The sequence below is a fragment of the Bos javanicus genome, chromosome 1 (genome assembly GCF_032452875.1).
Source record: "Bos javanicus breed banteng chromosome 1, ARS-OSU_banteng_1.0, whole genome shotgun sequence".
NCBI classification, from domain to species: domain Eukaryota; kingdom Metazoa; phylum Chordata; class Mammalia; order Artiodactyla; family Bovidae; genus Bos; species Bos javanicus.
The window spans coordinates 66,932,081-66,947,671 of record NC_083868.1 but is presented as its reverse complement, the minus strand read 5'-3'; the positions used below and the strand labels follow the sequence as shown (position 1 = coordinate 66,947,671).

The window sequence follows — 15,591 nt, the reverse complement described above, 5'->3', positions numbered from 1 at the left end:
TTTTAGGTCTTTGAAAGATTAAACTTACTTTCAGTTACAGTCTGAAATCTATTGTGGGAATTCTCAGAGTTTTAATTGGACCTCAGGTACACAAAATTGGATTAATCCATGGTTGGTGACACAGCCTCATCATTGGCCCTTGGTCCTTTTTTATTTCTTTATTATTTTGATTTTTTTTTTCTGTTCTTATATCTTTCCCATTTTTTCATCAGAGTTTTGGTCCTTTCTTCTCAAATTTTAAGACTTCTTTATATATTACAGATTAGCCCTGTATCTGTGATATATGTTGCAAATGTTTTCTAATTTGGCAGCTCTTTTTTGATTTTACCCTACCATGCAATTTAAAAAAACACTTTCATGTAGCCAAATTTATGAATTATATCTTTTACTGCCATTGGATTTTGAGTCAATGTTAGAAAGCTTTTCCTTACATTGAGTTTATAGAGAAATTCACCATATTTTTTCTAGTTTATTAAATTATTTTCAATCAATTTCTTTTTTACATTTAGTTTCCTAAAGAATGTGGAGTTTATTTTAGTATATGGTGTAAGGTATGGATCTTTTTTTTTCCCCTGCTGTATCCTTGTCCATCTTTTATTTATTTGTTTATTTTTGGCTGCACTGTGTTGTCATTGCTGCACAGGCTTTCCTCTAGTTGTGTTAAACTGGGGCCACTCTCCAGTTGCAATGCGGGGGCTTCTCATTGCAGCGGCCTCTCCTGTTGTGGAGCACTGGCTGTAGCGTGCACGGGCTCGGTAGTTGTGGCTCCAGGGCTCTAGAGCACAGGCTCTATAATTGTGGTGCATGGGATTAGTTGCTCTGTGGCCTGTAGGATCTTCCTGGACCAGGGATTGAACCAGTGCCTCCTGCACCGGCAGGCAGGTTCTTAACCTCTGAGCCATCAGGGAAGCCCTAAAGTTTGAATTTTATCTTTTTTCCAAGTGGCTGCCTCCTTGTGCCAGCAATAGTTATTAGAAAGCCCATCTTCGCTTCCATGATTTAAAATACCACATTTATTATCTCCATATTTATTCAGATATACTTCAGGTCTTTCTATTCTATTCTACTGGTCTATAGGTCTATTTTGGCAGTTAGGTTCAGTTCAGTTCAGTCGCTCAGTCGTGTCCGACTCTTTGCGACCCCATGAATTGCAGCACGCCAGGCCTCCCTGCCCATCACCAACTCCTGGAGTTCACTCAGACTCATGTCCATCGAGTCGGTGATGCCATCCAGCCATCTCATGCTCTGTTGTCCCCTTCTCCTCCTGCCCCGAATCCCTCCCAGCATCAGAGTCTTTTCCCATGAGTCAACTCTTCGCATGAGGTGGCCAAAGTACTGGAGTTTCAGCTTTAGCATCATTCCTTCCAAAGAAATCCCAGAGCTGATTTCCTTTAGAATGGACTGGTTGGATCTCCTTGCAGTCCAAGGGACTCTCAAGAGTCTTCTCCAACACCACAGTTCAAAACATCAATTCTTCGGCATTCAGCTTTCTTCACAGTCCAACTCTCACATCCATACATGACCACTGGAAAAACCATAGCCTTGACTAGACGGACCTTTGTTGGCAAAGTAATGTCTCTGCTTTTGAATAGGCTATCTAGGTTGGTCATTACTTTCCTTCCAAGGAGTAGTACATTATTTTCATTATGGGAACGTATAGTATAGTTTCACCTAGTACAGTTTGATACCTGGTAGACTGGTCCAACTTTGTGGCTTGTATTTCTTAGTGTGTTCCAGCTATTACTGCATGTTTTTCCTTAAGAACTTTAGCATCAACTTGTCAGTTCCATAAATAGCTTGTAACTATTTTTACTGGGATTGTGTTTCACCTTTATGATGATGAATTGTCCTATCTAAGAACAGAAATGCCTTACCTTTTGTTCAGGTCTAATTTTCGAGTGTTTCATCGTTTAGGTTTTGCACATTTTTGTCAAGTTTATTCCTAAGTGTTTAATCCCCTTTGTTATTATAAAGGATCTTCCTTTACAATTATGTCCTTAAGCTGATCATTGTTTGTGTCTGTGAAAGCTATTGTGTTTCATATATCAATTATATATCAGATACCTTGCTGAGTTCTTTTACCATTTAAATTTGCTTTACTGTTCACTGATTCTGTAGTATCTTCTAGAGATATTCTTTTTTCTTTCTTTCTTCCAACCAATTTTTTTTTTTTGGCCACGCATGTGGAATCTTAATTCTTGTAGCAGGGATTGAACCTGCACCCTCTGCAGTGGAAGCACAGTGTCTTAACCACTGGACTACCAGGGAAGATCCTATTATTTCTTTTTTTTATTGAGACATAATTAACACATAACATTATATTAGTTCCAGATGTGTAACATAATGATTCATTTGGCATTTGTATATATTGTGGAATGATCACACAATAAGTTTCATTAACATCATCACCACTCATAGTCACAAGCTTTTTTTTCCTTGTAATGAAACTGTTAAGATCTACTTCATTAGCAACTTTCAAATATACAATACAGTATAATTAACTATAGTCCCCATGTTGTACATTACATTCCCATGACTTATTTATAACTGGAAGATTGTACCTTTTGACCAATTTCTTTTATTTCTTTATTGACCCACTTTTATTTCTTTATTGACCCACTTTTATTTCTTTACTTCTGAGTTACTTTTAATAATGAATAAAATCTATCATCCAAAACAAAGAACATCAGTAGAAACCTATGTTCCCCTCTTGTATACTGTTCTGCCTCCCTCCCACCAAAGAAACCATCACCCTAAACCATGCATTCATCATTTCTTTGCTTTCCTCCCCACCCTTACCCCCCAGAACACCTGCCTAAAGACTTTTAAAATCATAATAAAGCCTGGGAAGATGCACATCAAAATGGTGAGTGATTAGATCTCAGTGATGAGATTTGTATTTTTCCTTGGTTGTTTTTGTTTTTGAAAAAAAAAAGTATTACTTTTAAATCAGAGGAAGGCAGTATTGTAAATTTTTACTTAAAAGGATGGCAATACAAAACAAAAACATTTACCAGGAATGAAAAATATTGCAAAAAAGAGATTTTACTAAGATTTTACCATCTAGTTTTAGTATATATGGGCTTCCTGGATAGCTCAGCTGGTAAAGAATCCACCTGCAGTTCAGGAGACCTGTTTCAACTCCTGGGTTGGGAAGATCCCCTGGAGGAGGGCATGGCAATCCACTCAAGTATTCTTGCCTGGAGAATTCCCATGGACAGAGGAGCCTGGTGCACTACAGTCCATAGGGTCACGCAGAGTCAGACATGATGGAGTGACTAAGCATGCACACACTCAGTATATATACTCTGAAATACATTTTGAAAATATGCCTATGGATACTTTTACTTCTTCATATCCTCCATACTTTTTTTTTTCTTATTTTTAACTCTCATTTTTACTTCATCTCACTTCTATCTCTATCTCTCTCAAAATAAACTTTTAATTTATATCTAAGACATTAGATATGTACAAATCATAAGAAAACTGGCACAATGTAAACATATCCATGTAGGCAGCATTCAGATCCAGAAAAGAACCAGAATCCCTGAAGTCTCACTCATGATTCCTCCCAGTCATTACCCTTCACCCAAGGTAATCAGCAACCTGACCCCAGAGAAGGGCATAGCTACCCACTCTGGTATTCTTGCCTGGAGAATTTCATGGACAAAGGAGCCTGGTGGGCTACAAGTTCATGGGGTTACAAAGGATTGGACACAACTGAGTGACTAACACTTTCACACTTCACAACCAACAGCCTGACCTCTTAAGATTACAAACCAGTGTTCCATATTTTTGAACTCTGTATAAATGGAATTATACAATATATACTTTTTTGTGTCTGCCTTTTGTCCAACATTGTTTTTGCAAGATTCATCTGCATTGTTATATGTAACCACAGTTTGTTTTTCTCACTGTTATATAGAATTTTATATGATTATATAATACATTATCCACCTGTTGATGAACTGTTTGGAGTTTTAATGAATAGTGCTGCTGTGAATATTATTGAATATGCCTTTTGGTGAAATATGTTGAGTATATACCTAGAAGTACAAATGTGGGGTCATAGAGTTTGTGTATGTTTAGCTCCAGTAGGTAATGCAAAAAGTTTTTAAAATGGTTGTAACCAGTTTATCTTCCCATCAGCAGCATATGAAAATTTCCACTGATCTATACCCTTGCCCACCCTTGGTATTGCCAGTCTTTTATGTTGTGGTCATCTCTTGCTTTCCTTTTATATAGTGATATTGTGTCCATCTGTATTCCTAAAAAGTATTAAAATTGTTTTTAGTTTTGAACTTTATACAAGTGTATCATGCTGTAATCTTCTGAGACTTACTTTTTTGGCTTAATATTATATCAATAAGATTTGCCTATATGACTATGTTTTACTACGGTTCATCATTCGACTGCCGTATAATAGTCCACTGTGTGAATATATCACACTTATGCACTTTCCCACTGATGGGCATTTGGACTGTTGCAGTAAATGGCAATCCTTTCCTTCAAGTTTGCTCTAGGACTGTGCAGGACTCATGCAAGAGCTTAAGAAATTCTAAAGAAACTTGAAATGGATAACTGCTTTTAGCTTCTTGCACATTTATTTGCAAGGCCAAAAATGACATACCCTCAGTATTCTATCATCCTGCTTTCAAGAAGATGTTCTCCTCAAAGTTAATGAAAGTTACATACATTTAAAAAATTAGGGCTGTTTCCTCTTGCTTATTTTACCACTGAAATGAAAGACCAGAGGTAGATCATTTAAAGGTAGAATAGAGTGGCTTCATTTTTTTCCAGGCTTAGCAACCTAAATTTCTTTCAAATGTTTCTGCTAAGGGTTATCTCAAATATTTTCTAAAGAGATAGTACACTCATATCCCATGGACTTTCTCTAACTCTTTTATGTCATTTTTTAGAGTATGCTAACAAAACTTGGTACCATGGTTGAGACTGACCTCAGGTTGGGGTGTACCACATCCCAGTCCTCCCATGACAGATCTCAGGATGCGTTTGCTGCCTTTTGCCCATAACTCCACACTCTAGCTGACTCACATCCACATTCTGTCATTTAGGTCCTCCTCATTTTTCTAATACACATTTGATTGAACAGTCCTATCCAAACTTACATTTGTATGTTTTAAATCCCCAAATATATCACAGTGCAACCATTAAAACTGAATATTATGTTATTATTGAAGAACTATTGCATCCTGTTAAGTTCATTTTGGATTTTGTTCCTATTTTTTAAGGACCATGTCTCCCTGTCAGGAAATGCCAGGAAAATTTTAAGGACTGAATAACTGGCCTCTCTAACTCTGTACAGAAGACTCATGAGCCATTATTAAAAAAAACAAATCCTACAACATGCCACCTTCCATTGCCCCTGTGAGAAGATGCTCCACTGTTAATGACACCTGCTGCTCTTCTGGAGAAAGCCTGTCTCAGAGTGATAAACTTTCCCCAAATAAATCACATCTATGTTCCTATAAGCCTGACTTTGAAGCTGGAATATGCGACACATCCTCCCACATGGTGGAAACCCATTCAGTTGATTCTCTGTAATGTGGTACCCCTTAGGCAGAACTGTGACTGTATAAAGAGCTTCATATCTATCAGGCTGGGTGCAGGGCAATGTGAGGTCCTTGGATCAGCAGCAGCAGCAGCATCACCTGGGAACTTGTTAGAAATGCAAGTTCCTGGTCCCACCCCAATCTACTGAATTAGAAATTCTGTGGGTGGGACCCAGCAACCTGTGTTTTAACAGGCCCTCTTGGTGAATCTATTGTACACTTAAATTTGAGAAACACTGCATAAGCTCAAGTGAATAGTCTATTCTTTGCCCTGAAAAATCTGTTTCCTAAAATGTGATTTTCAGAATGAAACTTTCCCCCCACAATACTATAATCACTTCCCCCAACTCCTGTCCATCCCCACCAGCATAACCTAGGAAAACCTAAATGCACAGGAACAACAACAGTTTCCTGTTAATTCATTCTTCAGTTTTCTTGAAATTTTTCTCATGCAATAATTGCTAACATTTTATGACACTAGTATTCCAGGAAACATAATTCAGAAATCATTGCTCTCTTGCTAGGGTAACTTTCTGAAATGCATCCATAAGCAGTACACATGTTCTGTGAACTAGAGAAAATGGCCATTTACCACAGAATGGCCACTTCTTGCCCTTTCTCCCAAGAAATGGAGGGGTTTCCATTCTATCTGGTTTCCATTCTCCTCTACCTTTCCCTGCAGAATCTTGGGAGCTCTATTTTTAAACCTAAATCTTTCATTATTAACCATTTTAAGATTTGCAAAATTTGAGGTACATACTCCTCACAGCCAGTACATTAACCCCAGAAGCCCAGGAAGGCAGAGGACCCTGTTCACACTGGGCCATTAGAAGTCACCTTCACAAACAGTCCCTGTTTAGCATCATTGGTCTCTTCTGCTCTCTCTCAGAGTCCTTCCAGGGGCTCAGAAAGGCCTCTCTTCCCCAGGAACTGTAACAGTCCTGAACACTCCGAATCCCTGGCCATCCAGTATCCTCTAGTGCTCTCTGCTGGCCCCTGAGCCAGTGAGGGGCTCCTGAAGAGCTGGTCAGGGTAAGAGGCAGCCACCAGAGGCTTTACAAAGAGCTCCCCCATCTCAAAAAAGGTCCTCATTCCTTTTTTGAAATAAAATTCTATTCTCTTATTTTTGTTCTCTTCTCTCTCTCTTTTTCTTTCCTTTGTCTTTTGGAGTTTTTAACTTTTTAAAAAATCTTTCTGATGAAAAATAAAGCTCTTTTACAAGTTACAGGTAAGGTTATTATTCCTGCTCTTATTCAACAGTGCTCATGTGTCGATTACAGTAGACCAAGGGTCAGCACACCAAGCCAGTGTTTTTATAGATAGTTTTCTTGAAATACAGGCATGCATATACACTTGCATATTATCTGTGGTTGCTTTGGGGCTAAAAGGGCAGATCTGAGTAGTGATGGTTTGGTCCATCCAGAGACTATTTGGTCCACAAAGCCTGAAATGTTAACTGTTTGGTTCTTTACAGAGAAAGTCTGTTGACCTCTGGATTACATGGAACATGGAGAAAACTCTACTTTTGCCATGACAGTATGCTGACAGTTTTGGAAATAGTTATGTGCCTGGTGTGAGCAATGATTTCTGCAGGTTAAAAGGAGCTGACTCCACTAGCCTTCTCAGAGAAATGAGTCCAACAGTCTGTCCTGTGGCCAGAGAAACAGGTCACTTCTTCCCCCTGGTTGCCATCTGACTCAGGAGGCGTCAGGGGTGGTATTTGTTTACCATCTGTTTGTATGAACAGAGTAGAGTGGGTTGTCCAGTGGGACTCTCCCCACAGTGAAAACACTTTAGCTAAGGATGGGAAGTCCAAGCTGAGAAGCTGAATCACCACCAGCAGCAATTTCTGCCCCCATCAACACTGCCAGATGAGTCAGTTCTCTGGGAGCCAGCTATCTTCCTGTGAAGATGACTCTGAGGGAGGGTATGACTGCTGTGGGTCTGGTTGGGAAACAGAAGTACCACTACCTCCTGTGTAGCCCAAGCTCGATCTGGTGGGGGAGGGGTGGGGTGCTGCAGGCCTGAAAGAGAAAGCCCAGGGCTTCCAGCAAGGGAAGAAACGTCCACTCTGGAGGCAGCCTTAATTCTGCTCCTTCATCCTTGTTGTTGCTGTTTAGTCGCTAAGTCGTGTCCAACTCTTTTGTGACCCCATGGATTGTAGCTTAGCAGGCTCCTCTGTCCGTGGAATTCTCCAGGCAAGAATACCAGAGTGGGCTGCCTTCTCCTTCCCTAGGGGATCTTCCCTTCCCTTTCGCTTCCCTTCCCGAACACAGGTCTCCTGCACTGGTAGGTGGATTCTTTATCACTGAACCACCAGGGAAGACCCTCCCTCATTGTTGGATGGGAGCAAATTCCCTGGTGATGTTGTTCTCTTGAATTTTCCTTCCTCACTCTCTTCTCCTCCCCTACTTCAAGGCCCCACTTCTTAATATCCTGAGGCCCAGAGCTGGGTGCCTGGGCTGAGATTAGAGAACATCAGAATTAGAAAAGGCTGATGTAACACCCTTTGGCCAAGGAACACCAGGATGGGGCTGGAACTAGGATGAGGAAGGAGAGGCAGCGAGGGTCCAAAATGTAAAAGGCGCTGCTTGCTATGGCGGCCCACCCTGCTCGAGGAACACCCCTGCAATTGGACAAGGGGGTTCATTACTCACTGCAGAGATGTAGACTGTTAGCAAGGACTTAACAGGGTTGGGGCTTGTGTGTGGTGATTTGGGGAAGGGTTTAAGGAAGCAGAGCTTGCTTGCTGTCAGGAAGCAGGGGTCCTTCTATGATTGTGTATCTTAGTAAATTTTGTCTAGAAGGGGGAAAGACTAGAGTGAAGCTGAAGCTCACTCTAAAGAGGCAGCAGTCATCTGAGCCAGGATAGGGAGATGTTTGGTCATTTCTGAGGTTTGGACAGTGTTCATTTTTTTTTTTTTTTTCATGTCCAAATGTGACTGTGGAGTGGAAACAATGTTATTATTATTATTTTTTTTTGTGTTCAGATGTGATCACAGAGTGGCCTTATTTTTGTCCTTATCCATCACAGTCACAGAATGGCCATGTTGGACGGTATTATTCTATGAAGTGGTTTATGTGTAACAGGAGAACACCAGGGCCTCATTGATAGTGCTACCCTGCTCCTGGCTAGCAGCAGCTGTTTTTCTCTCTTTTACAGATCACTTCACTTTTTTTCAATGTCACAAAGTCACTGGAGAGTGGAAACAGAGAGAACTTTAGAAACCAACTGGTTCAAAGTTCTCATGTTTAAGCTCAGGAAATGAAAGCTCAGAGATGTTACCTGCCTTACTAATGTCACACAGCCAATTAGTGTCACAGTTGGCACTAGGATCCATGTTTCTTGACTCTGGAAGCACTGAATACACAGGCCCTACCTCCTTAGCAGCCTCATCCGTAGGTGCAGGGAGAGCCTACCCTGCTTTCCCTCTTTCTGTGCTCCAGCCTGCCCAGCCCTTAAGTTCCTCCAACAGGTTCTTTATCGTCTTAGGCCGTACTCACTAGCTATTTCCTCTGCTTGGGATGCTCTTCCTCCCCTCTGATTTGTACCTCTTGCTTAATCCATTCCTTCTTGTCCTTAGGGATTGGTTCAAACACCACTTCTCAAGAAGGCCCCTCCTGATTCCCCAGGCCTCGCTCTCTTGTGCTCCATGCATCATTCTAACACTTCCCTGCCAGAGTCCTTCTGAGTCTCCAAGCAATCAGGGGTCTGGCCTATCAGGTTCCCTGCTCAGGACATAGAAGATGCTCACTGATGAATGGACACTTTACCCCAGGCCTGCTGGAGGCTCTGCTACTAGAATTCTTTTTGTAGTAGAGTTAAAAAAAAGGATTCTGAAACATTTTCCTGGGGCTTCTATATAAACAGTACAGTCTTATTGCACGTAAAGAATACAACAGGCTAAAGTAAAAATGCTGAGGTGTTGCAAGGAGGTGGAGGGTGAATTTGATGATCTTATTCCAATGTCGTCTTTCCTGCGATTGCTATCTGGACATGCGGGTGTTCTTGAAAGGCCTCCTTGTGCAGCCAGGAGCCCTTCACACCCCTGAACCAGAGAAAGGTCCTGGAGTCTGCAGCTGTAACTGCATCATTGTCTAAAATGTCAGAAGAGAATATAGAGTAGACTGGCATGGAAAAGCGTAGAAACTTAAGATAGTTCAGAGAGCTCTGACACATACATATTATTTTTTGCAGGGGAGAGAGGGTATATGAATCTAACTGAGATTCAGCTGATGAAAACTATGGCTCCTCATCCCAGAAACATGCACATAATTCTATATGTCTCAGGGGTTTCATGTACCTGAAAAACAAGGCGAGGTGACTTGCCCACAGAGGTAGAGCCCGAATGGAAGGCTTGCTTCCTCATTCCTCATGGAGCATCCTTTCCCTTACACCAAAACATTTATTCTATTATGAGCAGCAACAGGGCGTAACCTTTGAAGGCACAGGTTCAGGACGAACCTGGGATTCAAATCTCTGCTTCAACAACTACTGTTGGTGACTTGGGGGCAAATTGTTTAATTTCCGTGACTCTTTTTACTCATCTGTATAACAGTACTGGAATAACAATAGCAGGGTTGCTGTAATGGAAATCTTAAAATAACACGTGAGAATCTGGCAGAGAACCTATCACATAGTAAATGCTCAAGAAACCTTGGTTCTTATATGATGAACATGGTGACTCCCCACTTGAATTGAGCAGAACTGTCAGTTTGTCAGGGCTTCCCTGGTGGCTCAGTGGTAAAGAATCCACCTACAATTCAGGAACTTCAGGAGACCTGGGTTCAATCCCTGGGTAGGGAAGATGGCCTGGAGGAGGGCATGGCAACCCACTCCAGTATTCTTGCCTGCAGACTCCCCATGGATAGAGCAGCCTGGCGGGCTGCAGTCCATGGGATCGCAAAGGAAACGACTGAAGCGACTTAGCCCGCATGCACACCAGTTTGTCATTTCCCTCTGGTCCTAGAAGTCACCTGGCTTAGTTCACTTGCAGCATGGGTACCTTCAAACAGCAAGTGTATGATGATGAGACAGGACTGCTTCAGGAAGCCAGGCAAGCTACCCAATAGCTTGATTAGAGAAATGGAACTGTCCCAGATGCAGTTAGCATCTTGTCCACAGGGTGGATGAGATTAGCTGTGTGACACACTCTTAACATGAGACCATGGTCAAAACATTTGCTGACATCTCTAAGGTGACACAGGGCAGATGGTGACACTCTGGAAGCTGCAGAAAATCTGAACTGACGGCAAGCAGAACAAGCAAGCAAAGTCTGCTATTGGTTCCATAGGGAGGTTCCAAACGCGCAAAGCCATCAATTTGACAGGTGAATGCAACAACTCGGAAGGCTGCTAGCGAAGAAACCCAGAGAAAGCCCTTAGGCTAAAGGAATCTGGTGGAGGACACAGTGGTCTAGAAGGGGTCTGGAGACCCTGGTCCTAGTCTCGGTTTCGCCCCTGCTCCCGGAGACCAGCTGCTGCCCGCACCTTGGGCGTTGGTCTGCTCATCTGTATGCTGGCTGAGTTGAGCCGTGGCTACTGAGGATCCGTCTACACAGGCGGAGCCTCAGTAGAGGCTGGATTTAGAATGGCCACTCTTCCTGTCCCCTCCCCTCGTTTGTGACAGGGTCCCTCTTCTCCTTCCCACCACCGCCCACCACCTGGGGACTCAGCCACCGTCCTGTGGCCAACGCCAGGCGGTGAGAGAACGCCCCACCGGACGCGGGCTTGCTCGTTTCTCCGCCGTCAGCAGCCAGCCCGCCGCCCGAGCGCCGCCCTCGGCCTTTCAGCTTGCGCGTCGGCGCCCGCATCCGCGGCGGGGCCGGCTGTGCTGGAGCAGAAAGATTGAGGATCGATTTTCAGCCCCATCCCGGCCGTGGCGTCAGCAGGGAAGAGAGGCTGTTTTGACTTGTGATGCGGTGGGGCTGGAGGAGAGGCGCTCCGGCCTGGCCCCGCGGAGAGGGGACGCTGTCTTTGAGCCTCCTGGTCCAGGCTGGCCACTCCCCCAAAGGGCCGGCCCTACGCGCCTCTGCTGGGCTTGGAGGATCCCGGCCAAGGGTCCTAGCTCCTCCAGGGGTTATTGATATCGTAAGACCAGTGACATACTATAAGCAGAACGAATATGTAATTAGAACCCAGTCATACCTGGGCCAGAAGGCATCTTAGAATACGTTTGGCTTAAATCTCTCATTTGTAAGTAAGTACAAAACTTTTTTAGTGTGACTTTTTACAAGAGAAAGTATAACAACAGAAATGAAATAATTCATATTTTAAGTCAAGACAAGAAAAATTTAAACAAAAAAATTTTCTCTGCCCGTTTTTGCCTCCTCTCTGCTCTCTGTTGTGCATTATGCCTTAATCAGACCTCCCCAATGGCAGAAATACCCTCTTAGCAATAAAAATTAAGTTTTCTTCTGGTATCAGCCCTATAGCTCCCCAGACAGTAACATTTTTTTCTCAATTCTGTAAGGACGACCTTACAGGTCACAATGTTCTACCACTTGCCCTGCATGTGCAGACATCTTGATGAACTTTATGTACAAATGCCAATATATTATCTCCCTTAAAGATATCAACTAGTGGAGACTGGTCAGATGATCTGGAAAGATACTGGGCACCGCATAATGGAAGTTCTTAGCTTAAATACTTACTTATGATCCTATTGATGTTACTTGCTATATTACTTTTATTTTGCCAATTTTATACGGTTATTATTTCTTGCATTACCAAATGTGTGACTGAGCCTCCAGTAACATTAACAATGATTAGGTGACTTGAAACAATTGACCAAATTGGAGAAGGCAATGGCACCCCACTCCAGTCCTCTTGCCTGGAAAATCCCCTGGGCAGAGGAGCCTGGTAGGCTGCAGTCCATGGGGTCGCTAAGAGTCGGACATGACTGAGCGACTTCACTTTCACTTTTCATTTTCACGCATTGGAGAAGGAAATGGCAACCCACTCCAGTGTTCTTGCCTGGAGAATCCCAGGGACGGGGGAGCCTGGTGGGCTGCTGTCTATGGGGTCGCACAGAGTTGGACACGACTGAAGAGACTTAGCAGCAGCAGCAGCATAGTCCTATAAGATCAATGATTGTAATAGTGTAGCTCTAGATACAGAAAGAAGCAATAAGAGAGAACCATTTTTCTTGGATCATAAAAGACCAGTAAACTGGTGATTCAGAGGCTTTTGACTACTGTTAAAAAGTAGCCTAAACTGGTGATTCAGAGGCTTTTGACTACTGTTAAAAAGTAGCCAAGTCCAGTAACAGCACATGGAGTGGCCTATCAATAAAGTCCTCACCTGACCTGGGAATGAACATTCCTAACACCATGGGACGAACTGGTCACAAAATGCCACCCAAACCTTGGTTGAAATTAAGACTGAAGGGAAAGAAAGGAAGTGCAAGTGCTGGTCGCTTCAGTTGTGTCTGACTGTTTGCAATGCCATGGACTGTAGCCCACCAGGTTCCTCTGTCCATGGAATTCTCCAGGCAAAGATACTGGAGTGAGTAGCCATTCCCTTCTCCAGGGAATCTTCCGAACCCAGGGATCAAACCCACATCTCCAACCCACATCTCCTGCATTGCAGGCAGATTCTTTATCATCTGAGCCACCAGGGAAGCCCATGAAGGGGAAGGGATGGCAACATAAAGAATGTTGCCCACAACCTAGTGCTACATGAATCCAGTCATTGGCCTATGCGGGGCTGCTGACCTAAACACACCCTGAAAGGAATTTAGGGTGAAGTTCAGGATGAAGCACTCTGTGCTCTGGGAAAACTGACAGAACTGGCCCTCAGATACAAATTTTCAGGAGAAATTTTTTATGAATCTGGATTCTGGCATCTTCTCATGCTTAGGAAAGCACTAATATAGTTAACTAAGATGTCTGTTCCTCATGCAGCAACCTTCGACCGAGATGTGTGCTTGATTGCATGTACCTCTTTCACCAAAATCACATACTTCAAATCACGAAATACCCCCTTACTTCTTCAGAACAGTTCTCTGAGCTCTCTGAGAGACTGTCTTCCGGGTTATAATCCTCAGTTTGGCTTGAATAAAATGTTCTATTTCTTTCTTAGATTGACTATTGGTTAATTCATTTTTGTTGACAGAAAGATGCATCCCACTGGAACATTTACATATTATGTCCAAATGATACAAAATTTTACATTTAGAAAGGATATTAGAGGTCTTCCAGCTCACTCCCTCATTTCAGTTATTGTGACTTAGTGGCAGAGAAGAGCATCATCTTAATAGAAATGCAAATAAACCCACACACTCCAGAAGAAAGTAAAAAAATTTTTCTTCTAGTGTATGTCCTGATTTTGAGGGAAAAGTGTGTATATGTGTGTGTGTTAGGCACTCAGTCATGTCCAACTCTTTGCAACCCTATGGACTATAGCCTACCAGGCTCCTCTGTCCATGGGATTCTCCAGGCAAGAATACTGCAGTGGGTTGCTATTTTCTTCTCCAAGGGATCTTCCCTACCCAGGGACTGAACCTGGGTTTCCTGCATTGCAGGCAGTTTCTTTATCATCTGAGCCACCAGGGAAGTCCCAGGGAAAAGTACAGAGGCTTGCAAAAAGTGTTTAGCAGACTTAAAATGTATTTCAAATTTAAAGACTGTTTACAATAAAATATGCATTTAGTATAGAGTATCTTTATAGTGTTGTGGGATCATTAAATTTTAACCTCCAAGTGTTTGTCTATCTTGTAAGGACCTGACTGCACACAGGCAAGGCTGTGTGAATAAATTGTGGTCACCCTAAGAATCTGAGGATTAGGTCATTCATACCAAAATGCTAATATGTGACTGAGAATTGCAGAGAGGATAAATTAGATGGTATCCGAGGGATGTATTTGAAAGGAGTGGTGTGTTAGGGGGTGGAAGGTGTGGACAGGGGCACAGCAGGGGTGGCACAGTGTGGTTCTGTTCTTAGGGGACAAACTTTACATTGCAGAATTGTTGCTCTAGCACATGTAAAAGTGTCAGACCTCAATAAACAGACACAGCTCTGGCTCTGTTCTAATCAGCCCCTTCCTCCTAAGTCACCAATCCTTCAGTCCCTTGGGTTTTCAGGGTCTTGATTCCAGCAAGAGACAGATACAAAGATGGATCTATTTATGGAGAGAGCGAGAGGTGTGATCTCAATTTGAGGAGCTCAGATTCCTTCCTTTTCTTTGCATCTGACAACACTATTTCTAAATAATGGAACTCCATGACCAACAAGTGAGGACTGGCATGCAAAGACAGTATCACAACAGAAAACTGTGCAGTCCTAAAAACACACAAGAAAACTACCTAGAGACGTGGAACAACACTCATGATATGTTGTTAAATAAATTTAAAAAGCAAATTTACAGAACAGTATATACAGTGAAATTAATTTGTTCTGAAAATATGAAGAGACAAAGGAAGGAAATATGGAGACTTATTAACATCCTTGTGAGCTAAATTAGGGAAGAGATTATTAGTGACAGTTCCACAATGCTGAAAACAAACAACAGGAAAAACAAAATTACCTGAGATTCATGGGGATTAAGCAATTTACTTGCCCAATATTATATAACTGGCAATCGACAAAGCCTTAGCTGGAACCGGATTTCACATTCTTGATTCAATATTCTTCCACTGCACCATTCTAATCCACTCCTTCTCAGATCGTTGTTGTCCCTCTTATGTATATATATTTCAGGAAGGGTATGTTCCTTTCACGTAGCCATACTGACATGGCCACGGGGTCATTTGGGTGCCATCCTCCTGGCTTCCTGAATCTCTCATGGGCAAGTGGTGTTGGCAAGCTGCCAGGCACTTTATGCACACACTCTTTGCACCTCACCTCTCAGAGCTGGTGGGGACCTTGAGAACTACTTAGCAAATGAGAAAACCAAAGGTCAAAATAAAGTGAATAGTGTTTACCCCTGGCTGGGAATGGACACTCCCAAGGGCCTCTTCGAGTCCCCATTACCTCACTTTGTAGAATCTACTCTGAAATAATGCTGTTGTCTTTTGAG

The 15,591-nt window shown here is 42.6% G+C and overlaps 1 protein-coding gene and 1 long non-coding RNA gene across 4 annotated transcripts in view; one reads left to right on the top strand and one right to left on the bottom strand.

The window, feature by feature from the left end:
* The window catches only part of LOC133240339 (uncharacterized), a 213,518-nt gene that overhangs the window by 53,519 nt on the left and 144,408 nt on the right, over positions 1-15,591 (top strand). The gene's annotated exons all lie outside the window — the stretch shown is intronic.
* The window catches only part of CASR (calcium sensing receptor), an 88,956-nt gene that overhangs the window by 42,054 nt on the left and 31,311 nt on the right, over positions 1-15,591 (bottom strand). The window lies entirely within an intron of this gene.